The sequence below is a fragment of the Simochromis diagramma genome, unplaced genomic scaffold (genome assembly GCF_900408965.1).
Source record: "Simochromis diagramma unplaced genomic scaffold, fSimDia1.1 OVJJ01000743.1, whole genome shotgun sequence".
NCBI lineage: Eukaryota > Metazoa > Chordata > Actinopteri > Cichliformes > Cichlidae > Simochromis > Simochromis diagramma.
Genome location: NW_024386843.1, coordinates 19,235 through 44,481, shown reverse-complemented (window position 1 = coordinate 44,481; position 25,247 = coordinate 19,235). Strand labels below are relative to the sequence as shown.

Here is a 25,247-nt window from a genome sequence, read left to right as displayed (position 1 = left end):
GGCAACGTATTAAACGCATTTTTAGAACAGGGAGCCGAATTAGGGGCTCGCTCCGTTCGCTCCACGCTCTTATCGAGACGTTTGCCGCTCTTACCATCTCGATAAGAGATTCCAATGCCTGAAACCATTGACGTGAGCAAGCCATCGCATTTTGTCCCAGTTCAAAGGGCACACCGAGAGAAGAGCAGACACATGGATCTTTGCTTTGGACACAAGAGTGAGGGGAGAGCGCGAACGCAGTCCCCCACTACCACAAATTATGCAGTTGAGATTCCCGCATTTGGGGAATTCACAAGGGTCAGCACAACCGCAGTGCAATGGTTGAGCCTCGCCCTGGGTGAACCACCTTCGTGATCATGGTATGTTATATCTATAGTTTATACCAAAAAGTTCTACTTTGGTTTCATCTGACCACATGACATTCTCCCAATCCTCTGCTGTATCATCCATGTGCTCTCTGGCAAACTTCAGACGGGCCTGGACATGCACTGGCTTCAGCAGCGGAACACGTCTGGCACTGCGGGATTTGATTCCCTGCCGTTGTAGTGTGTTACTGATGGTGACCTTTGTTACTTTGGTCCCAGCTCTCTGCAGGTCATTCACCAGGTCCCCCCGTGTGGTTCTGGGATCTTTGCTCACCGTTCTCATGATCATTTTGACCCCACGGGATGAGATCTTGCGTGGAGCCCCAGATCGAGGGAGATTATCAGTGGTCTTGTATGTCTTCCATTTTCTGATGATTGCTCCCACAGTTGATTTTTTCACACCAAGCTGCTTGCCTATTGTAGATTCACTCTTCCCAGTCTGGTGCAGGTCTACAATACTTTTCCTGGTGTCCTTCGAAAGCTCTTTGGTCTTGGCCATGGCGGAGTTTGGAGTCTGACTGTTTGAGGCTGTGGACAGGTGTCTTTTATACAGATGATGAGTTCAAACAGGTGCCATTCATACAGGTAACGAGTGGGGGACAGAAAAGCTTCTTACAGAAGACGTTACAGGTCTGTGAGAGCCAGAGATTTTCCTTGTTTGAGGTGACCAAATACTTATTTTCCACCCTAATTTACGAATAAATTCTTTACAAATCCTACCATGTGAATTCATGGATTTTTTTTCACATTCTGTCTCTCACAGTTGAAGTGTACCTCTGGTGCAAATTACTGACCTCTGTCATCATTTTAAGTGGGGGAACTTGCACAATCGGTGGCTGACTAAATACTTTTTTGCCCCACTGTAAATAAGGTGGGAGACAACGGGCATCCTTGCCTTACTCCAGCTTTCACTGCAACTGTAGTAGTCTGTACACCATTCACATTCACAACACTACTACAACCAGAATACAACACCCGAATCCATCTCCGAAAGACTTCTCCAAATCCTAATTTATCTAGGACTTTCACCAGAAAGGCATGACTGACATTGTCAAAGGCTTTTTCTAAATCCAAGCTTAACCCACAAAGGTGGTTCACCCAGACCCATGTGAGAGTATTAGTTGTTGTTTACTTGACCTTTTTTGTGTGTTTTTTTCCCTTTGTGGGTTTCGCCATCTTGGGTTTTTGATTTCAGAGTCTTGGTTGCTTATTTGTTTTAATTCTTTATGAATGAACATATGTAATTTTGATTTTGAACAATAAAACTCTTTGAAAATTGAAAAATTATTTACCTCTATAGTTTAGAGCGGAACATCCCCCTTTGTATGTTAGGTCTGGATTTAGAAAAGGCCTTTGACAACGTCAGTCACGTCTTTCTGATGAAAGTTCTCTATAGCTTAGGATTTGGGGAAGGGTGTAGGAGATGGATCCAGGTGTTATATACTGGATGTAGTAGTGTCAAAATAGGGGACAAGGGACATCCCTGTCTTACTCCAGATTTCACTGGGACCGTAGCGGTCTGTGCCCCATTCACAACGATGTCCCTTGTCCCCTATTTTGTTTATATTGGTGATGGAGCCACTGGCATGCGCACTAAGAGCTAATGAGCTAATTAAGGGGTTGATCCCACCGGGTAGCGGAGGGTTGGAAATAAAATTCTCCATGTATATGGACGATATAACTCTGCTGCTTACAGACAATAAGTCGATTGAAGTAAGTTTGGCAGTTTGTGAAGCTTTTACAAAAGCCTCAGGGATGAAAATTAATAAAGAGAAGAGTGAGGTGATTTACTTTAAGTGGCGTGAGATTAAAGAAAAAAATGGGATTGCAAGAAAAATCAGAAACGTTGAAAATTTTAGGGGTGGAAATAGGAGAAAATATGAGAATTAAGAATTGGAATTCAAAATTACAAAAAATACAAGGGAAACTGTTGAACTGGAAAGATAGGGAACTCTCCTTTATAGGTAAGGTTCTGGTAATAAAAGCTGAAGTAATAGCTTCTATAGCCTTTTTGGCAACGACGTTGCCAATCCCTTATGAAATATTAACTTCATTGAGGAAGGCGATGTTTCATTTCTTTTGGGGAGGTCAACATGAGAGAGCAAAGAGGGAAGTTATGTACAAACCAGTAGGGACAGGAGGGAGAGCAGTACCAGAATTAGAGTCCAAGTGCAATGAGATGTTTATCACCCCAATTCTTAAGGCATGTTTTAGTGACCCTAAAGATAAACTTTGGCCATACTTTACTAAGTTTTGGGTGGGTCGGAAAGTTTTGCAGGCGTGGGGTGTGCGCCCCCCCCTTAACGTGCCCTTCTCTGAACAATATCCTGTAATCTACAAGGTAGTGTTTAGTTTGCTGAAACGTCTTCCGACTAGGATAACCCTTCAGGAGATAACTCGCGCAACTATAGAGGAGACATTGTTTCCAACAGGTAGTATGTCACCGATAGGAAAATTGCGTGAAACCCACACTAAAATGGCTTGGGGTAACATAAATAACAAATGCCTGCTAAATCCTCATAAAGACTTAGCGTGGCAAGCTGTTCAAGAATGCTTGCCGACAAGAGCCCTGGGTGAACCACCTTCGTGATCATGGTATGTCCCCTGCCAGGTAAGTATGAGTTGCCAGCGTGGGAGACAGGGCTCCCCCTTCCACATGCAGCACTCTGGATATATATATATATACAGTGGGGCAAAAAAGTATTTAGTCAGCCACCGATTGTGCAAGTTCCCCCACTTAAAATGATGACAGAGGTCAGTAATTTGCACCAGAGGTACACTTCAACTGTGAGAGACAGAATGTGAAAAAAAAATCCATGAATCCACATGGTAGGATTTGTAAAGAATTTATTCGTAAATCAGGGTGGAAAATAAGTATTTGGTCAATAACAAAAATACAACTCAATACTTTGTAACATAACCTTTGTTGGCAATAACAGAGGTCAAACGTTTACTATAGGTCTTTACCAGGTTTGCACACACAGTAGCTGGTATTTTGGCCCATTCCTCCATGCAGATCTTCTCGAGAGCAGTGATGTTTTGGGGCTGTCGCCGAGCAACACGGACTTTCAACTCCCACCACAGATTTTCTATGGGGTTGAGGCCTGGAGACTGGCTAGGCCACTCCAGGACTTTCAAATGCTTCTTACGGAGCCACTCCTTTGTTGCCCGGGCGGTGTGTTTTGGATCATTGTCATGTTGGAAGACCCAGCCTCGTTTCATCTTCAAAGTTCTCACTGATGGAAGGAGGTTTTGGCTCAAAATCTCACGATACATGGCCCCATTCATTCTGTCCTTAACACGGATCAGTCGTCCTGTCCCCTTGGCAGAAAAACAGCCCCATAGCATGATGTTTCCACCCCCATGCTTCACAGTAGGTATGGTGTTCTTGGGATGCAACTCAGTATTCTTCTTCCTCCAAACACGACGAGTTGAGTTTATACCAAAAAGTTCTACTTTGGTTTCATCTGACCTCTGCTGTATCATCCATGTGCTCTCTGGCAAACTTCAGACGGGCCTGGACATGCACTGGCTTCAGCAGCGGAAACACGTCTGGCACTGCGGGATTTGATTCCCTGCCGTTGTAGTGTGTTACTGATGGTGACCTTTGTTACTTTGGTCCCAGCTCTCTGCAGGTCATTCACCAGGTCCCCCCGTGTGGTTCTGGGATCTTTGCTCACCGTTCTCATGATCATTTTGACCCCACGGGATGAGATCTTGCGTGGAGCCCCAGATCGAGGGAGATTATCAGTGGTCTTGTATGTCTTCCATTTTCTGATGATTGCTCCCACAGTTGATTTTTTCACACCAAGCTGCTTGCCTATTGTAGATTCACTCTTCCCAGTCTGGTGCAGGTCTACAATACTTTTCCTGGTGTCCTTCGAAAGCTCTTTGGTCTTGGCCATGGCGGAGTTTGGAGTCTGACTGTTTGAGGCTGTGGACAGGTGTCTTTTATACAGATGATGAGTTCAAACAGGTGCCATTCATACAGGTAACGAGTGGGGGACAGAAAAGCTTCTTACAGAAGACGTTACAGGTCTGTGAGAGCCAGAGATTTTCCTTGTTTGAGGTGACCAAATACTTATTTTCCACCCTAATTTACGAATAAATTCTTTACAAATCCTACCATGTATGTATGTATGTATGTATATGTATATATATATACATGTGTGTATATATACATGTGTGTATATACACACATATGTATATATATATATATATATATATATATATATTAGGGGTGCAACGATACACAAAATTCACGGTTCGGTTCGGTTCGATACTTTGGTGTCACGGTTCGATATTTTTTCGATACAAAAAAAATGTTCATGCCTTTTTAATTTGTCATTTATTAAAATTATAAATATATATTTTAACTCAAAAGTACAGTTTTTAAATTTAACCCTAACCCTTGTGCGTGTTTTTTATTTTGACAGCGAATGCACACCTGCGGACCACTTATGTGCACCCCTGGTTATTTAGCTCGTCATATTGCAGCCACAGAAATTCTTTTGTCCATGAAACCATAAAGCTGCACTTTCTTTTTGCCTTATAGTCTGATTTGTCATAACTTCTCCGTTTTGTGGTAAGCTTTTCTTTGGCTGTCACTTCTTCACCCTGACCTGTCTTATTTGGCTCAGCAGAACTAAAATATATATGCTGCTGCTTTTACACACACACACACACATAACGCTCAGCGATTCTCTGCGCGATCAACCTCTCACATGTTTAAGCTGCGGGAGATTTCACTTGTCATGTTTGCATAGTAAGCTAACGATTAATAAGACGATGTCAGAGGAATTGGTGCACAAATTATCATCACTCACAGATCAGTGCTGTCGCTCTCTATACACAGTTCGCACGATTGCAAAGTGAGAGCAAAAAACAAGCGCAAATTCAAACGCGATTTCAATATGTCACATATTGACAGTGGCTCACCGATGCCAATGACATAATTACCCAGCTACATTTCCGAAAGAATGCAAAAGCATTGACTTATATTTTTCCTTCCTACAATAGCCCGACGGGCAGGGCAGAGATAGATTTTGGTAGCCCGACTGAAAAAATCGCTAGCTCCGGGACAGTCGGGCTAGCGATATTGCAAGCCCTGTATCTGATTGAGGAATCACTCATCTTTGGAAAAGAGAGTTTATTACAGAGAAATCGCTCTTTCCAAAATAAAAGCTATACTATCCGCTTCTTCTGGGCTATATTCTCAGCAGCATAAGGAGAATCATGTGCTAACAGCTGTCTAAATGACTCGGCTAAAGTTAGTAGCATGCTTGCTTTTTTTGTCTGCTTCCACTTGTCTTTGCACTAGGATGATGTCGGCGTAAATGTGCAGTCATATTCGTTGTGTTCCCACTAGTGCTTTCAGGTTAATCTCGTTGAAATGACCTTAACGCCACAACACGGCAAATCTCCGTTAACGAGCTACCCCTGATCGCCCAGTGCGTGGGGCTGGACGGCCAACACGTTAACGAGCTAACTGCGCTAACACACTAGCTCCCACCCATGTAATTGAGCATTGTTAATTGAGCAACATACTGTTTTACTTTAGTCCATGACTCGCTTACCTTCAGGGTCATACGTCACATGAAAACCAAAATAATTCCAAACGCCAGATCTGAATGAGGGTGGGGGAGGTCCATGTTGCAAGGGGAGCTTAACTTCTGTCTCGCTAGCTTGCCCTGCGCTCTTCCTTCTGACTATGCTGTCTGTGTTGAGCGCTCAGTGGATCTGCGCTCGACAGTGCAGCCTAGGCGGAGTAGTCGAACGCAGATTCACTGAGCGCTCAACACAGACAGCATCGTCAGAAGGAAAGTTGATAAAATAAATTACAAATGTTGTATTGTTCGATACATATGCGTACCGAACCGAAAGCACTGTATCGAACGGTTCAATATCGATACGAATATCGTTGCACCCCTAATATATATATATATATATATATATATACACACCACAGTCCAGGATGAGACAAGGAACATCCAAGAATACATTGGGAAGATGGCCCCAACTGACCGAGTGCTCAGTGAATACCTCAGGCAGCAGAAACCCAAGAAAGAGGAGGGAGACGAGGAACCATCATGGAAGGACAGGCCCCTGCACGGTATGTACCACCGGCAGATAGAGGAGGTGGCTGATATCCAGAAATCCTACCAGTGGCTGGACAAAGCTGGACTGAAAGACAGCACAGAGGTGCTAATCATGGCAGCACAAGAACAAGCTCTGAGCACAAGATCCATAGAGGCTGGGGTCTATCACACCAGGCAAGACCCCAGGTGCAGGCTGTGTAAAGATGCCCCTGAGACAATCCAGCACATAACAGCAGGGTGCAAGATGCTAGCAGGCAAGGCATACATGGAACGCCATAACCAAGTGGCCTGCATAGTGTACAGGAACATCTGTGCCGAGTATAACCTGGAAGTCCCGAGGTCAAAATGGGAGATGCCCCCAAGGGTGGTGGAGAATGACCGAGCTAATCTGCAATCCTCAAAGCCCTTCTGGACACATTGGGAAACACTCTTCCTTACTGCCACTGTAACAAACAAAAGTCACAGTTCTATTACTTTTATCAGAGTTAAAATAAAAATATGATTTATGTTAGCTGGCTTCATTTAGCAAACAGATATTAATACAGATATATTTTACGCATAATTTTACCTCTTTTTTTCTTTCCTAGATGGAAAGTCTATCCAGTTCACATTACAGTAATGCTAACACCCCTTTTGGTCGTCTCTAGGGCGGCCATTAGAAGAACACGCACCATTGAACCTGAAAATAACAAAAAAAAAACAAAAAACAGAACAATATATAAGAGTCAGGTAGGGTAATAAATCTCTTCTGAAGCAATATAGTTCATTTTGGGTGAAAAACAAAACATTCCTCTAAAATCTATATACTGACATCAGCAATCAACATCATGATTGTAATTATTTCCTTTTTAGTACATCTACTGCTGTGTGCATGTGTCAAGCACTACGATTGTATCTATGCATATAAATTCACCATATATATCCTGCAAAAATGTTTTGTTTTAGTCAAAAAAGGCAAACAAACAAAGGCATTCAATCAGAAGTGAGAAATTAATTGGGAATATCAATTATAGGTGAACTATTCTTTACCTACTAGCAAACAAGCTTCTTTAACTAAGAAGCTTGAAATATTTGAATGTAAAATAAAAATAAATAAATAAATAATAATAAAAATAACATGATGTAATTAAAATGCACAACTTACATTAAGGAAATCTGCATTTGTATCCACAGGCTAAAAGTAAAACAGTAAATGTGTTAGTAATAGTACAGGTATTTGTAATAAAAAAAATGATGCTAAATGCAGAGATTTATATTTACAGTATAATACTGCATGTACAGGTAGCTGTGTTGTGAACTGTAACTGAATATTAGAGAATCTCAGAGAAATTAAATGTATTTATTTTTTGAATTTATCAATCATAAAACCGTCTGTTTTGAAGGCCTGTTACGATAACGACTTTTTGTTGGTCGGTATATTGCCCCATAAACAATTGCGACAAGTTATGTCATTGTCATTTTAAGACCATTTTATGTCTTTGAATGTATAATCATAATATAGCACCATAATAATGCAAGATCTACACACTTTCAATTGACAAACCAACATCTAATTCTTAAAGTATTTAGATCATTGAAATTAGGACTCAAAATATTAGATACCTTAAAAACTTGAATAAATAGTAAATTTTCTAACAAATAGAAAACAATGTTATTTAATGTTATTGTTTTGTTATCATTATATTTTATTTTTGTAAATATAATGGCAGATAAATTACATCATCAACAATTATTGAGGTCATGTACATGTATTGTGTGTTAAGTCGATATATCGATTATTGTGACAGGCCTACTGTTTTGGTATCATAACGAGCTTGTATAACATGCATGACCACTAAGCAATGTCTAAGCAGTAGTATTGGTCTGAATGACAACAAACATAACTAGTGTTTTGGAAAATCAGTTAGAAAACAGTTGTTTCAATAATTATGATTAGCATGTGACGCAGACATTGCATAAAAAACTACAACAACAAATACTTACTTTAGGAGGATGGGGAAGGGCAGCATGAGGTTGAGACTTTGACATCTGTAAGAAACAAATTCATGTATTACAAACAAGTCACTTAAAAATACATTAATGTGGCAGACTGTTCCCTGTTCAGATGCAGTGTACAAGTACAATCAGGGCTGTCACAACAATGGGGTGGGGCCAAGTGGCTGCAACCCTAGGTACAATGTACAGGTATATATAATTACATATAATATATGTGAATAAAGCAAGAATCTGTTTAGGTTAGTCACTGTGCTGACTGATGCTTGCTAGGTTTATATGATTGCAAACTGCACAAAAACAACAACAGCAACAACATTAATGACAATGACAAACAAAATTACTTACATTTATGTAAATCTCACATCAGGAAGATCTGCATTCGATTTCATGGACTGAAATAAATAGGCAGAAACATTACTACTAAAAAAACAAAAACTCTAAAAAGCCTAAAAATGACTTAAAAAGCAAGGAAATGTGGAACATTGTAATTAGCGAACATTAATAAAGCATAACTGTGCTTTGTTTCTAACCTTGGTAAGTACTCTGTAGCCAGAAGGAGAGGTGGGATTTCTGTGAAAGCCAAATTAAATGTGAATAGGTTTTGATAGTTATTGTATATAACAAGTGTAAACACTTTTATTTGTATTTTTTTCCTTTTCTGAGAAGGCAGAATAATAAGAAAAGGCAAAAGTACGTCACAATATAATTAATTAAGTTACATATTTTGATTACCAAATTATGGAAGCGTGGAGCTGCCACCCAGGCAAAAGAAAAATAGAGCTATATCACGTTATAACGTGAAATGTTTATTGTTCTTATGCTTTTCATGTTATCTTTTACTGTTTTAAGGACACTTGTTAGCTTTGCTAGCTTTGTGGTGCCTCCACCATGGTGGCCAACCATGCCGGCATGCGGAGGCACCACAGTGTGCGTTTTATCTTAAATGAAAAATTAGGAGAATTGCCAAAGATGTCTAGATTGGACTTTTCCAGGAAGATGATTCAGCAAGTGCTGAAGTTTTCACCAAATGACCTGAACTGTATCCTGACCCTCCCTTTCAACAAAGGATTTGATGTGAGTTTTTGTTCAAGCGCATTGCTAAAAGATTTTTGGATAAGGTATGAGAATGTGAAACCTCAATTTGAAGCATTTAACGTTGAGAAACTGACTGACAACACCTTGAAAACGGTGATTGTTAGAATGTTCAATGAAACTGTTAATGCTGAAGACATTTGCTGGTGGCTGGGAAGATACTGCACTGTGAAAGGTCAGGCTATGAAGGTGAGGGATATTGATGGAATCTGGAACTGCGCATGGAAGGTCCCCATACAACAATGGGAAGACCTCCATGGGTTTCGGGGCCTGAAACATCTCCCATCCATGATAGTTCTGGGGGACAACAGAGGCTACATTCATTATTAGGGGCAACCAAAGCTCTGCCGGAGGTGTGGGGAGCATGGGCACTTGGTAGAAGCATGTGAGGTAATCATTTGTGGAAAATGTAAAGAAAGAGGGCATACGTTTACTGAATGTAGAAATAACCGCAAGTGTAATCTGTGTGGAGGAGAGGACCATCTCTTCAGAAACTGCCCTAGGTCATTTGCAAATAAACTTAAGGAAAAAAACCCGACAAAAGAGCAAAACCTGAACAAAATAGGCAATGAGGAAGAACTAATTGATGCAGCTGGGCTTGAAAATCTGAATTTCCCGCCAAAACTTGTGAATGGAGGAGATGAACAGGGGGAGGCGGGAAATGGGGAGGGGCATAAAATGCCTGCCCAACCAGAAACCTCAGAGGAGGGGGAGGGCAGGCAGGTTGAGAGTGGAGCACAAGAAGATGAAAGCATTTTAATTGACAGTACTCAGAATCAGCCCCTGCCTGATGCCCAGCTGGCAAAGAGGACGGCATCAGAGTTGTCTTCTGGGACAGTTGTCTCAGGAAAGAGGGGAAGACTTGAAGCACCTTCAGAGAGTTCCTCTGGGGGGGACTCCAGGATTTTCCCCCCCGACTCACCAAATGAGGTCTCCTTTCTCAATATAGTTCTGCAATCAACCCCCAAGGACTGTATGGTAAATGCAGCGTTGCAGCAGAGGCCGTCTCCCAGAGTCCGTAAGGGGAATAGAGCTCCAACCCTTCCTCCCGAACCATGCGAGGTGAAGGAAGAGCTCTGTTCACGAGAAATAAACTGATTTTAAGATCCCCGAAGCTTGGGTTAAGTCTTCTCTTGATGAGAATCAATTCCTTTTAACCTCTAAAAATGGTTAGCTTGCCCCTTTTTATCATTACTCATGGCTCTCACCTTCTCAACTATTATTGTTAGAAGTGTTAAGACCAAAATGAGAGCCCAGAGTGTGTTATCCTTTTTAAATACCATAACGTCAAATGTGATTTTAATTCAGGAATGTGCTATACCTTTCCTAAAAGCATATGCTCAGTGGCAGGATATGTGGCCACAAATGTCCATCAATATGGAGTGGATCAAATGAAAATAAAAATGATGGAGTAGCCATTCTAATCCAAAACCCTCTTGTTCTGGTAAAGGGGAGCACTGTGGTGAGAGAAGGAAGAGCGCTTTTAGTAAATTTGACTTTTATGGGAAAGGATTTTAACCTCCTAAATATTTATGGGTTTAATGACAAGCATGAAAGGTATGACCTTTTAGAGGAACTGCAGCCTCACATGCTTGGGAGGGTGCCTTTAGTGGTTGGGGGAGATTTTAACTGTGTTTTAAGCAGAAAGGATAGGAAACGAGCCAGGCAAGATTTTAAAGTTGATAAGACGTCACTTTTATTGCAGGGGATGGTTAGGGATTTTAAACTTACTGACTGTTTTACAGCAATGCATCCCAGGGAGGAGGGCTTCCCCTGGGTCAGTGGTGATGGCTCTAGGGCCTCTCGTATCGATTACCTGTTTGTGATTACCAACTAATGCTAGACTGACGCCTGTTTTCTTTTCCGATCACTTGATGCTGTCCAGTACTATCACACTGGCTTCGGGGGTGACGATGGGGAGAGGACTGTGGAGACTCAACTGCTCCCTGCTGGAGGACCAGAATCTGGTCAGCCAGTACAGGGAGCAGTACCGTGAGTGGCAGACCCTCCAGGACTTTTACGAAACACGTGCACTGTGGTGGGAAATGGTTAAAGGACGGACACAGTTATTTTTTAGACAGGCTGGGAAAAGGAAGAAGGCTGCTGAGAACAGACGCATGATGGGTCTGCAGAAACAACTACAAAGGTATTATCTTTTAAACCAACAGGGGATCAATTTTAATGACGAAATCAAAGAAGTCAAGGAAGAAATGCAGGAAATTGCAGACATAAAAAGTATGGGCGTCATTTTAAGAAGCAGGGAAAAAGAGAGAGAGGAAGGTGAAAAATGCACAAGATATTTCTTCAAGAAAATTATGAGCAAATCTGGTTTTATTTCTCAACTAAGTAATAAAACTGGACAAAAAGTCAAAAATACCAAGGACATCATGCAGGTGGTTGAAGATTATTTCAAAGACCTTGGATTTTATTGAAAAGACTGTTGAGGATAATGGGTTTTTAAGTCAAGGCTTTACACTAACTGAGCTCAATCAGTGTCTCAATAGTTTTAAAAGCGGGAAGTCCCCAGGAATAGACGGACTTCCGATTGAATTTTACCTGACCTTTTGGGACATTTTAGCATCGGACCTACTTACTGTTTTTACAGATTTTAGCCAACTTGACAGACTACCTGACAGCTTTAGAATAGGGATAGTCACTCTTATTCATAAAGGCAAAGACAAGACTGACTTAAAAAACTGGAGACCAATTGCTCTTTTAAATTGCGACTGTAAACATTTTAGTAAACTTTTAGCAGCACGGATACGTCCTGTTCTAAGCCAGATAATCCACCCGGATCAAGCCTGCGCTGTTAAGGGTAGGAAGATCACAGACAGCCTCGTATTGATCAGAGACACCATCTGTTTTGCGAGAGACAGAAACATTCGGTTAATTGTCTTAAATTTAGATTTCGAGAAAGCTTTTGATCGGATCTCGCACCAGTACCTCTTTAGAGTGCTGCAAAAGATGGGGTTTCCAGAACAGTTTATCTCTTGGGTGAAACTGCTATATAAGGGGATTGGCAGTAGATTTGTTGTTAACGGGATCTTGACAAAAGCGGTAGATTTACACTGCGGTGTCCGTCAGGGCTGTCCGTTATCTGCACTCCTTTATGTTATCTGCATAGAACCACTGGTGCAGATCTTGAGAAGTGACAAAGGAATAAATGGGTTGGAAATACCAGGGAGTGGCGGACAAACAACAAAATGTGTTCTGTACATGGATGACATCAATATTTTATGTACAGACCTTTCGTCAGTAAAAAGGACTTTTGACGTAACTGACTGGTTTGGGAAGGCTTCAGCTTCAAAGCTTAACAAGAATAAGACTCAGGCACAATTTTATGGACCATGGGGGGCTACAGAGTTGACCGGACTTGAGATGAATGTTATACAAAACGACCAGAGGATTTTAGGGATTAAGTTTGACAAGGAAGGAGGAGGAAAGACCAATTGGCTGACATTATAGGGAAAGCGAAGCAACGACTGGGGTACTGGGGACTGAGAATGTTGACTTTGGGGGGCAAGGTTTTAATCATCAAAGCAGTGATTTTACCCCTGCTTTTATTAGTCAGCTGAGTTTTTATCCCACCCAGAAAAGTGCTGTTAGAACTGGAACGGGCCATTTTTTACTTTTTATGGGGTTCTAAATGGGAAAGACTTAGAAGGGGAACAATGAAGAAAATGAAAGACAATGGAGGAAAAGGGGTTCCAGACTTGTATTTGTTTGTAGGAAGTCTCTATACCAGCAGCCACATGAGGCAAGCTACGGCCTGTTTCAGTAACTCCAAAACACAGGCGTGGGTCAGATTTTGGATGGGGAGCTACTTAAGACAGAAGAAACTGATACCAGTGGATCTTAAAGTACCCGTCTCTTTTAGTCTCCCTCCAGCCTATGCTGAGTTAAAGTCATTTTTAGTCTCTTTTAATTTGGAAAATGAAGACTTGAACATTTTAACTAAACACCGGTCTCTTATTTCTGTTGTGCAGGAGCGAGAATCTGTGACTCCAGTGCGCGGCCTCTCAATCGGAGAGGCCACAGATGTGTGGCGCTTGGTGAACCATCCCATTCTTTTGAACAAACTCCGGGATCTGTCCTGGATGGTGGCTCATGAGATTCTCCCAGTCAGGGCCGTCATGCACTCCCGGGGCATGTCTGCAACAGCCATGTGTCCCCGACCGGGTTGTGGCGCGCCTGAGACGGTGAGGCACCTACTCTGGGAGTGCAGTGCTGCCGTAGACCTGTGGGCAAATGCCGGCTCCTCGCAATTCCCGTACTTACCAGCAAGGGAGGTCCTAACAGCACAGTTAGTGCTCTATGGGGTGAGCCAGGGAACAAAAGCACAAAGGAAAGACTTTGAAAAGCAGTGGCTTACTCTCGCCGCCATCAAAGATGCCATTTGGACCTCAAGGAACTTGCTGGTAAGCAAGCACATGCAGATCCCCCCTGTGGCTGCTCTCCGAATGGCAGCAGCAACAATCAAAGAGACCTGTGCTGCAAGCGGCAAGCCTAGGAAGCAGCCACAAAGAAGAATCGCCTCTGTGCCCATTCGGATGGAGGAGTCGGTACCGCACATAGAAAGGTCAAAGCAGCAGCGGCCTGACTCTCCGGGAGAGGTCGGTGGGAAGGAGCAAGGTGGGGGGATCCCCTCTGAGCACCAGGACAGTTTGTAAAAGGATGGGATGGGTCCTAAAAACTGTTTTTAAAAGAGAGGCACATCGCTCCTGCACAGGCCCCTTTTTTTAAAAAAAGCAATCTTTTAAACTAAGTAGAAATTGAATTTTATGAGATGACTGTGTTTGGTTTTTATGTTTGAGTGCCAATAAAAAATTTTCGAAAGAAAAAAAAAATCTGTTCTTATTGAGAAGCAAAGGAAGATGGCGACGCCGTCGGCCAGCGTTATCGAGAAGGATGCCAGGACTACTGGAACACCACCTTCCATGACAGAATAACTTTTGGACAGAGAATTATCTTTGAAACTCTGAAGATACAACCGGAGGAGATCTATTGCCTGCAACAAAGTACAGCTAGTAAGCACTACAACGTAACCTTTTCTACAAGCGAACGAGCGGAGGAAGTTAGAAGGAAGTGAAATGCGGAGGAAGATGAAGAGCTACGGAGATATATGGTGACCCCACTGTATCGAAACGACTATAGAATACTAACGATACACATGTACAACCCTTGGGTCACGGAAGAAACCATCAGGTACTTTTTGGGGAGTTATGTCACTGTACTCCCCGGAGTACGCAAGATAAAGGATGGCCTGGGCATATGGACTGGAAAAAGGCAGACAGGAAGTTCAGTTTCATGCTATTAATGTGTTTTGGAGTTTGTACGTGTTTTGTCTCTAGGGGCCACCGCATATATTTATATATAAACATATATAAATAAAACCACTTTTTTTTTACATTAGTAATTCCTTTTGTGCATCATTTTATATTATTGTTAATAATAAATTAATTAAAGCAACAAAACAACCTGAAGAGCCGGTTCGGAGCCGAAAGAGCCGGTTCTTTTTAGTGAGCCGAACCGAAAGAGCCGGTTCTCTAAAAAGAGCCGGAAATCCCATCACTAGAGTGAAGGGTAGGCAGATTGCACGGAACCTACATATACATAGGGATGTTCTGGCATACATAAAGGAGAGAAACTTGGCCGCAATATGTGTAAGCTTGGATCAGCAGAAGGCCTTTGATAGGGTGGATCATACATTTCTGTGGAGGGTTATGGAGGCATTTGGTTTGGGAGGAGATTTTATAAAATGGGTGAAGGTGCTATATACAGGCATAAATTCCAAAATTAAAATTAATGGAAACCTAACGGGTAAAGTCCAGCAAACAAGGGGACTGCGGCAAGGATGTCCGTTATCTGTGGTGCTATTTCTATTATATGCAGAACCCTTGGCGTGTGAAATAAGGGGAAATCAGATTATTAAAGGGATAACGTTGCCCCGGGGCGAGATACTTAAAATATCGCAATATGCAGACGACACGATTTTAAGGGGGATGCGGTTGGTAATTGGAGAATTAAAATGGTGGCAGTTGAGAGGAAAATGGGATTATGGAGGACAAGGAAGCTATCTATACCAGGAAAAGTGTTGGTCATAAAGGCCGATATATTGCCCAAGCTGCTGTACTTGGCTTATGTGTTTCCGATGCCGCATTCGTACAGAGCGCAATTGATGAGGGGAATATTTAAGTTCATATGGGGGGGTTACGAATATGTGAAGAGGTCACTGATGTATCAAGAGACATCAGATGGTGGGAGGGATGTGCCGAACGTTCCCCTGAAGTTGGACACAATATTTTACAGCAATGTATGTACACTTTTAAAAAAGCAATTTATGCATAAATGTCAAACTTTGTTATGGTTCTGATTGTCTGTACCATTCCGCTTTTTAATTGGGTGGAATAACAAGGGTCCTAAAGCTGAGGTTAGGCCCGAGTTCTATCAGCGCATGGTCAAGTGGGGGGGGGTGAAAGAACGCTTTGAGTGCTTGGAAAATGTGACATACGATGAGATCATATCGTTTGGGATTAAAGGGTTTGGAAAAGAGCAGAGTGAAAAAATGTGCATGTTAATATCAACTGTAAAACTCAAATTATGGAAAGCAAGGCAGGGATATATAACCGGGGCATACAAATGGAGGGAGATTTAGGGCAATAGAGAAAGAAATTGAAAACATATACTTGTTTGAATTGGAAAGATGGGGAAGTGATACAATTAAAGATAGGTGGAAAGCACTTTTCCCAAAACCACCAGAAAAAGGAGGATGGAGGAGGATTCTGTTTGATGCCTTGCAGATCCAGCCAGAAGAGATCTACTGCTTGCAACAGAGTATAATCAACAAGTACTATGATGTGACGCTAACTACGAAAGATACAGCGGAAGAAGCAAGGAGACAGGTTCACCTGACGACACAGGAAGAACTAAAAAGGTACATGGTCACCCCTTTGTATAGATGTGACTACAGGATCCTAACTGTTCATATGTACAACCCATGGGTTTCTGAAGAGACTATAAGATGTTTTTTGGAAAGGCACGTAAAGGTACTACCTGGAGTAAGAATAATAAAAGATGGTTTGGGCTTATGGGCTGGAAAAAGACAATTTCGCGTCAAAATGGAGGAAGACCCGAACAGTGAGGATGGCTACCGACATCCGCCGGCAGTTTTTACCATCGGGGCAGACAGAGGCTTCCTCATTTACGTGGGCCAACCCTTGGTTTGCAGAAGATGTGGCGGCAAAGGCCATGAAGCCGCTCATTGCAATCAGGTGAGGTGTCGGAATTGCAATGACACGGGACATAGTACAAGAGACTGCATTGAACTAAAGAGATGTCACTTATGTGAGTCAGAAGAGCACATGGCAAGAAATTGTACGAAGCCCAGGTCATATGCAGCAGTAGTGGTGGGGCCTTTGGGCCAAGATAAGGAAACTGGACATGACAAATTAGGAACACCCATGTTAATGCAGGAGATTCCTGCAGGTGAAAGAAATGAGCCTAATGGGGAAGAAGAGGATTCGGAGAGAATGATAGGTTCCTTTGTTAGACACAGAGGACAGAAATAAGGAAGGATCCTTCGCTACGAGTGAGGACATAACGGAGCAACCTTGGAGAGAGGTTTGGAAAGCAGGAAGACAGAAGGCGAAAAGAAGGAAAAGGCAGGCTTCGGCCAGAAGACAGCAATGGAAAAAAACTAGAGACTGTGCTACTGTGTGGGGAGGAAGAAAGACATGCCCCAAAAAGAACTCAAACGGAGTGTACTCACACCCCTTTGAGCACCACGATAAGTGAAAATGATTCCAACGATGGGAGTGAAAATGAAAGTAATACAGAAAGTTTTTCGATACGAACATTATTTTCTCAGGAAAGTTTGGGGAAGTAGTCCCTATTATTAAAATGGACAGAGTAGAAGGGAATAAATGTTTCTTCCTTTCCTCCTTGTGTGATGTAGTTTTCTGGACCGTTTCTAAGTTTGTGTTCTTGGTAGTCCAACATACTTGGTTTTACTTGTGATTTCGACATATGTTTGATCCAGGAAGCCCACTTAAGAGACAAGGACAACGCTCTGCTCTTCACAAAGGAGTGGAAAGGAGATGAAGCAGCATGGAGTGTATATGGGTCATGGGTGGGAGTTTTGTGTGGGAAAAGAAGTATTCAAATTATGGACACTTTTTCTGTAGTACAGGGTAGGGTCTTGGTGGTGGATTTTAAAAAGGTTGGAATACAATGTCGTGTGGTAAATATATATGCACACGCAGAACCACGAGCCCGTAGAGAACTCTTTTCTAGCCTGAATATCTGTTTCATGACAAGTAATGTAATCTATGTGGGCGGTGACTTACACTGCTCTTTAGATAAGAACGATGGTTCTCTTCCACCCAGGAACCTTATGGTAAAGTATAGGTTAGTAGATACTATGGGAAAGCCATTAGGCAACTGTCCGACCCATACGTGGGAAAATTTACAGGAGATACAGAAAAGGTAATTGAAACAGGGTCCTTCTACGCGCCCTTTACTGATCACAAAGTAGTGTGGGCGAAGGTGGAATGTGAGGGGACAGCATATTAAAAAGGATATTGGAAATTAAATAATGGCATCTTGTTAGAACAGGAATATAGGGCAAGTTTCAGAAGGATCTTCCAACATTGGGTGGAATTGAAATGTTTGTATGTGGATAGAGGGAGCTGGTGGGAGGAAATGAAAAAAAGAATAAAGAAATTTTCAATTGAATACAGTTTGCGGAGAGCACAGGCCTCAAAGAAGGTCTTTAAGGTTTTGCAGAGGGAAATTGCAAAAGAGGAAGGGGATAGGAACAGAAATAGACATAGGGATAGAAGTGAGAAATTGAATGTCTTATTAAAAAAAACAAGAGGATTTTTTCCAAAAGAGAGCGAGGACTAGGATGTTTAAGTTTATGCAGGAGGAGTATCGAGACACGCTCTGGAAAATCATCAAGTCTTACGGCGTACCCTACTGCTTCGTTACCGCGTTCCAAGTGTTGTACCGCAACTCTAGTTGCTGCGTCCGAACAGACAACGGCATCACGGAATATTTTAACATCGATACTGGTGTGCGACAAGGCTGCGTCCTATCGCCATTCCTCTTCAACATCGCCATTGACTATGTCATGCGCTGAGCAATTGGACCGAACACGATGGGTATCGCCGGACGTGATCCCCTGCAGCAGTTCACAGATTTGGACTTTGCGGACGATGTAGCCTTACTTGCACCAACACTCCGGGCTCTTCAGAAAACAACCTCATCTTTGGAAAGCGCAGCAGCACCGATAGGACTCAGGATCAGCGGTGAGAAGTCGAAGATTATGCGAGTTGGTTACGCTACACCATCAAACACAGCGGTTACTGTGAAGCAGCAGCAGCTAGAAGAGGTGGACAGGTTCATGTACCTGGGTTGCACTTTTAGCAGTGATGGGGACGTGGAGCATGACGTTAAGTGCAGAATTGGGAAAGCATGGGCAGCCTTTCAACGATTACGACCTATATGGATGACCACCGTACTGCCTTAATCAACCAAGTTGCAGCTCCTGAAGACCATCGTTATACTGACGGCACTGTATGCAGCGGAGACTTGGAAATCAACTGCAAAGATCAACCACCATCTTGACGTCTTCCAACAACGTTGTCTTCGACGGCTGCTCAAGATCACATATCGGGATCGCGTTACCAATGAAGAAGTATATCGCCGTGCGGGAGTAGAGCCGCTCCATGTCCAAGTCACCAAGCGTCGGTTCAGATTTGCCGGTAACATCCTTCGGCTACTGGACCCGAGACCTGCCTGTGTCGCAGTTCTGTGGAACCCGAAGAATGGAAAGAGATGGCGAGGAAGACCTAAAATAACATGGAGGAGGACTTTCCTTGAAGATTTACGTTCAGTCGAACTGTCATGGAATGAAGCAACAACTGCCGCGATAGACCAAGTTCGATGTCGTTCTCTTTTCGCCCGATGCGCCGATCGGCGCAGGAGGATCTAAGTCTAAGTCTAAGTAAGGAGGAGTATGAGGGTCAAGAGAAGTGTTCGGCTTATTTTTTTGCCCAAATGAAAATGAGGGAAGATAGAGGACTAATAAAAGAATTGGAGAAAGATGGGAAGATGATTACGGGTTCTGAGAATTTATGGAAAGTAGTAGAAGAGTACTACACGCGGTTGTTTGAAAAGGAAGAGTTGGATAAAAATGCGCAGGGGATTTTTTTGAGGGCATTAGGGGAAAGGTTACCGGAGGAAGAAACAAAATCCATGGATAGTTCAGTTCAGTTCAGTTCCTTTTTATTTCAAACATATACATTCACCAACGTTTCATAAAATCATTCCATACAGTTGTTTGAAAAGGAGTAGGCAGAAGTATATACTTATTTAGCCCTACCCCCTCAGGTTTACATCTTCATCATCTAAATTTGAACAACAAAAACGTATACGATGCCTTCAACTTAGAACATAACATCTCAAAAAAATATTTTCACATGTTCAACTAAAACTATATTTAGATTTGCTAATTTGCAGAAGAAAATAAACATGAGTTTGACTGCTGTCTTGGGTTAATTGCATTTTCTTCATTCTTATACTTATTTAATATTTCTTTTTTGAGTTTTATTTTAAACTGGTTTATATCACTACTGACCTTTATTTCTTCTTTTAACTCATTTCAGATTTTAACTCCCGCTATTGAAATAGACATCCTTTTCAATGTTGTTCTTACTTTTTGTAATTTTAAATTCCACTTCCCTCTAAAATTATACCTCCCTTCTCTTTCTAAGAACCATTTACTTATTTTGATTGGGAGCATCCCTTTCCTTACCTTATATATTATTTGCACTGTTTTAAACTTCACCAGATCCTGGAATTTTATAGCTTGCGTCCTAATAAAGAGTGTGTTTGTGTGAGCCCTATACCCCTCCTGATTTATTAGTCTAATGGCCCTTTTCTGCATTATGATTATAGTCTGAATATTACTTTTATATGTATTTCCCCAAACCTCTACACAATAACTCATGTATGGTAATAGCAAAGCACAATATAACATATACAATGTTTTCCTATCCAGAAATTGTTTTACTTTCCCCAAGACAGCAATGCCCCGTGCTAACTTTCCCCTCACATAAGTGATGTGTGATTTCCAACAGGCCTTTTGATCAATGATCACACCAAGAAATTTTATGGCATTAACCCTTTCTAGATATATATTATCGACACAAATTTCAATGTTAATGTTTTTCTTATAGTTTCCGAATAACATAAATTTTGTTTTATTTAAATTTAAGGACAATTTGTTTCTATCAAACCACTTCTTTAATATCTTCAACTCCCGTGTGATCACCTCCAAAACCTGTTGAAATTCCACACCTGAACAAAGTATATTGGTATCATCTGCAAAAATTACAAACTTTAGTATCTTCGATACTTTACAAATATCATTTATATACATAATAAACATTTTCGGACCTAATACTGATCCTTGAGGTACTCCACATTCAATATCCATCAATTTAGATTTAAACTCATTTATTTGTACATATTGCTGTCGATTCATCACATAGCTGTTTATCCAATCCAGTACCACACCCCTGAACCCATATTTTTCCAGTTTGATTTTTAGAATTTCGTGGTCAACAGTATCAAATGCTTTTTTTAGATCTAGAAAGACTCCAAGTGCATACTTCTTGTTATCCATACATTCTGTTATTTCTTCCATTAAATCCATCAATGCCAAAACTGTTGATCTATTATTTCTAAACCCATACTGGCAATTTGCCAACAAATCATGTTTATCCACAAAGCTATCAAATCTTTTTAGAAATAGTTTTTCCAGTATCTTAGAAAACTGGGAGAGTACCGACACTGGTCTATAATTTGTAAAACAATGCTTTTCACCTGATTTATAAATAGGAATAATTTTTGCAACTTTCATTTTTTGTGGAAAAACCCCTTCCTGGAAAGACAAATTAAAAATATATTGTAGTGGTTTTACAATACCATCAATTACTCTCTTTACCGTTACCATATCAATATCATGACAGTCGGTACTCATTTTGTTCTTAAGTCCACTGACAATATCATATATCTCCTTCTCTTCCACTGCTCTTAAAAACATTGAACTTGCATTCCTTTCAATGTTTCCTCCATTCTCCCTTTCTATCATATCAACCTTTATTTCTGCAGCCAGTTTTGGCCCTATATTTACAAAAAATTCATTGAATCCATTTACTTCTTCGTTCATTTTACTAATAGTATTTATCCCTTCCATAAAATACCCAGGGTAGTCATTAGTCCTTGGTCCATTTTTTATTATACTATTTATTACCTTCCATATCCCTTTCATGCTATCTTTATTATCTTCTAACTTTTTGATGAAGTATTCTTTTTTACAAGTTCTCATTATGTTAGTTAATTTATTTTTATACTTTTTATATTTCTTTTCAGATTCTGTAGTTCTCTTTTTAATGAATTCTCTATATAAGGTGTTCTTTTTTTTACAGGCATTTTGCAGTCCCTTCGTCATCCATGGTCTTCCTGCATACTTATCTTTCCTGTTGACTTCAATAAGTAGGCTGTTTTCCTCTAATAAGGCCATGAATATGCTTAAGAATGCCTCATAGGCTTTATTGACATCCTTGTGTTTATATACAATAGTCCAATCTTGTTTTATTAACTCATTTTTGAGACACTGCATTGTCTTTTCTGTTCTAATTGTTTTATATATTGTCTTACATTCATTTCTATGAACTTTATAGCAACAGTCATAAGTTACAAAAACTGGTAAGTGGTCACTTATATCATTTATCAATATCCCCCCTTTTATATTTTCTTCCATTACATTTGTAAAAATATTATCTAATAGAGTTGCGCCATGAGTGGTTATTCTCATCGGTCTTGTTATCAGGGGAAATAATCCCATACAATACATTGAAACCAATAAATTCTTCAATACTCTTATTATGATTTGGGTTCAATAAATCAATATTAAAGTCTCCACAAATAAACATTCTTTTCTGATTCAGATTTGTATACAAGTCCTCCATAATGTCCTTAAAAGTCTCAATCTTTGACCCTGGTGTTCTATATATGCAACTGACAATCATATTTTTCTGTTTTTTCAGATTTATTTCCACTGTTATACATTCCATCACTCCATCTACCACCCTCGTCATTCTTCTCATTTTTTCAAACCTTAAATTTTTATCAACATAGAGTGCCACCCCACCTCCTTTTTTATTAGTCCTATCTAAGTGGAGGAATTCATATCCCTCTATCTCAAAATCCTCTTCTTTTCCAGTGTTTATCCAAGTCTCTGATATTGCTATCACACCAAATGGTTGATTAAACTTTGCTATATATTCTTTAATAAATTGAAAGTTTGCATATAGATTTCTACTATTGAAATGAACCATGGTTATATTCTTACCCCGCTCTAGGTTCCTATTAAATTGTTCCATTGTATAATAATTACAGTCCTTTAACATTTTGGTAAAAAAATTTACAGTCAGGATCTATATTGCTATCATACCCCAGTGTCTCAGTTTCAACATCCATTTGATTTGTTACGTGAAATCTGTCAGACATCTGACTTTATTATATATCTTATCCACATACCATCACCTTTAACAATACTTTGTCTAAGCCAAGTACCAACCAATTTGACAATTCATTGAAAGTACCATCGACCATCCCAATGCTTTGCCTTACATTTTATCAGCTGTATTTTTCTAATTCTGTCAGCTCTTTAATGACTAAGGATAGATGTATAAATAAGAATTAATTATATGAAGCCTTGAAGACAATGAAAAATAACAAAGTACCTGGAATAGATGGTCTCTCGAAAGAGTTTTATGTTACTTTCTAGGACCTTATCGGGACCATTTGCTAGAAGTATTTAATGAAATGCGTGAAAAGGGCTATATGTTGAAAAGTATGAGGACCGGGGTGATTAGTTTATTGTACAAGAAAGGCTCACCGGCAATACTTTCTACTTATAGACCTTTGTCTATGGTCTGCGTGGATTATAAAATCCTGAGCAGAGCTTTAGCGTTACGCTTGGCTCAGGCTATGCCGTTCATTATAAATGAGGACCAGACCTGCGGAGTAAAGGGTAGACAGATTGCTTGGAACTTGCAATTGCACAGGGACGTACTCTCGTATATAGAAGATAGGAATTTAGCCTCTATATGTGTAACAATTGATCAAGAAAAAGCCTTCGATAGAGTCAATTATGATTTTCTATGGAGGGTGATGAGGACTTTCAATATAGGGGAAAATTTTCTGAACTGGATAAAAATGATGTACGTTGATATCTGTGGCAAGGTGAAAGTAAATGGTTTCTTGACAGATGAGGTGTATCAGCAAAGAGGACTCAGACAAGGCTGCCCCTTGTCTGCCTTGCTTTACGTTATCCATGTAGAACCATTAGCAAGTGCGATAAGGGGAAATCAGAAAATTAGAGGGGTAGCCTTACCAGGGGGAGAAGTGTTAAAAATCTCCCAGTATGCTGATGACATTACCCTTTATTTGGGGGATGATGGGAGTGTGAGGGAGACGATGCAGTTAATACATACTTTTGAAATGGTGGCAGGGTCAAGGGTGAATAAGGAAAAAACAAAATATAAATTTCTGGGAAGGTGGGCAGGCAGAAGGGAGAGGCTTTGCGGGCTTTCCCTTTGTGAAAGCCCCATGCGGGTCCTTAGGTATTAATTTCGGGAATCCTGGGGGAGATCGGGAGAACGGAATTGGGAGTCTAAAATGGCAAAAGTGAGGAGGAAATTGGGGATGTGGAAGAAAAGAAGGCTCTCCATAACCAGCAGAGTTCTGGTCGTGAAAGCCGACATCCTGCCTGCCCTACTTCATTTGGCATATGTTTTTCCTTTACCACAAATGTTTAGGAAGGAACTAACACAGGAAGTGTTCAAGTTCATTTGGGGTGGGTACGAATACGTGAAAAGAACTATGATGTACCAGCCGATACTAAAAGGCGGGAGAGGTGTTCCATGCATCCCATTAAAATTGGATGTATTGTACTACTGTAACACTTGTAACATACTGAACAAGCCTTATATACATAAATGTCAATCTTTAATTCACTTTTGGCTATCAGGCCCATTGAGACAACTGATCGAGTGGGACAATAGTGTGCCCAGAGCAGAAAGTAGACCGGTGTACTATGCAAAATTGATTAAATGGCGGGAGAAGCATTTAGAATGCAAGGATAAGGACCTTGCTTTGAATCATAAGACCTCGTATAGGACTCTGGTGGAAAAAACCCACACACAGTGTGTGTGGGTGAAAGAGGCTACATGGAAACAAGCGCAAGGAAAAGATCTGAGCAATGGGTGTAAAGATTTGAATTGGTTGCTGTTACACAGGAAAATTCCTGTGAGGTCGATAATGTATGCTCATAGATTAAGCGACAATAAAAACTGTCCAAGGAGTAGTTGTCAAGAAGAAGAAGAAACGATAGAACATGTAATGTGGGGATGTGTTTTTGCGCAAGAAGTGTGGAGAGAAATGCAGGTGCAATATGAGTGTTTAAATGGCATCCAATATGATGAGCTAATGTTTCTTATAGGGAAGGGGAAAAGAAACGAGGCTAGCGGACAGATCTACAACAACAATCTTTATTTATAGAGCACATTTAAAAACCAGCGGTATACCAAAATGCTTAACATAAGAGACAGAGAAGTAACACGAG

At 40.8% G+C, this 25,247-nt stretch overlaps 3 long non-coding RNA genes and 1 other non-coding gene across 5 annotated transcripts; 1 reads left to right on the top strand and 3 right to left on the bottom strand.

Annotated features, from left to right (window-relative positions):
• Positions 1–10: 10 nt before the first annotated feature.
• Positions 11–16,912, top strand: LOC120732000. 2 transcript variants are annotated; one of them, XR_005695475.1, is made up of 3 exons: positions 11–350; positions 12,732–12,734; positions 16,900–16,912. It is a non-coding gene; the product is annotated as an uncharacterized LOC120732000 (long non-coding RNA). The 2 variants fall into 2 exon arrangements; XR_005695474.1 differs by lacking the exon at positions 12,732–12,734 and adding an exon at positions 6,128–6,132.
• LOC120732001 lies at positions 220–379 on the bottom strand. Its single transcript, XR_005695476.1, has one exon. It is a non-coding gene; the product is annotated as a U1 spliceosomal RNA (small nuclear RNA).
• LOC120731998 lies at positions 7,089–8,874 on the bottom strand. Its single transcript, XR_005695472.1, has 4 exons — positions 8,804–8,874; positions 8,447–8,491; positions 7,608–7,637; positions 7,089–7,142 (listed from the first exon to the last, which is right to left on the bottom strand). It is a non-coding gene; the product is annotated as an uncharacterized LOC120731998 (long non-coding RNA).
• On the bottom strand, positions 8,977–25,247 carry LOC120731999. Its single transcript, XR_005695473.1, has 3 exons — positions 25,163–25,247; positions 15,021–15,028; positions 8,977–8,988 (listed from the first exon to the last, which is right to left on the bottom strand). It is a non-coding gene; the product is annotated as an uncharacterized LOC120731999 (long non-coding RNA).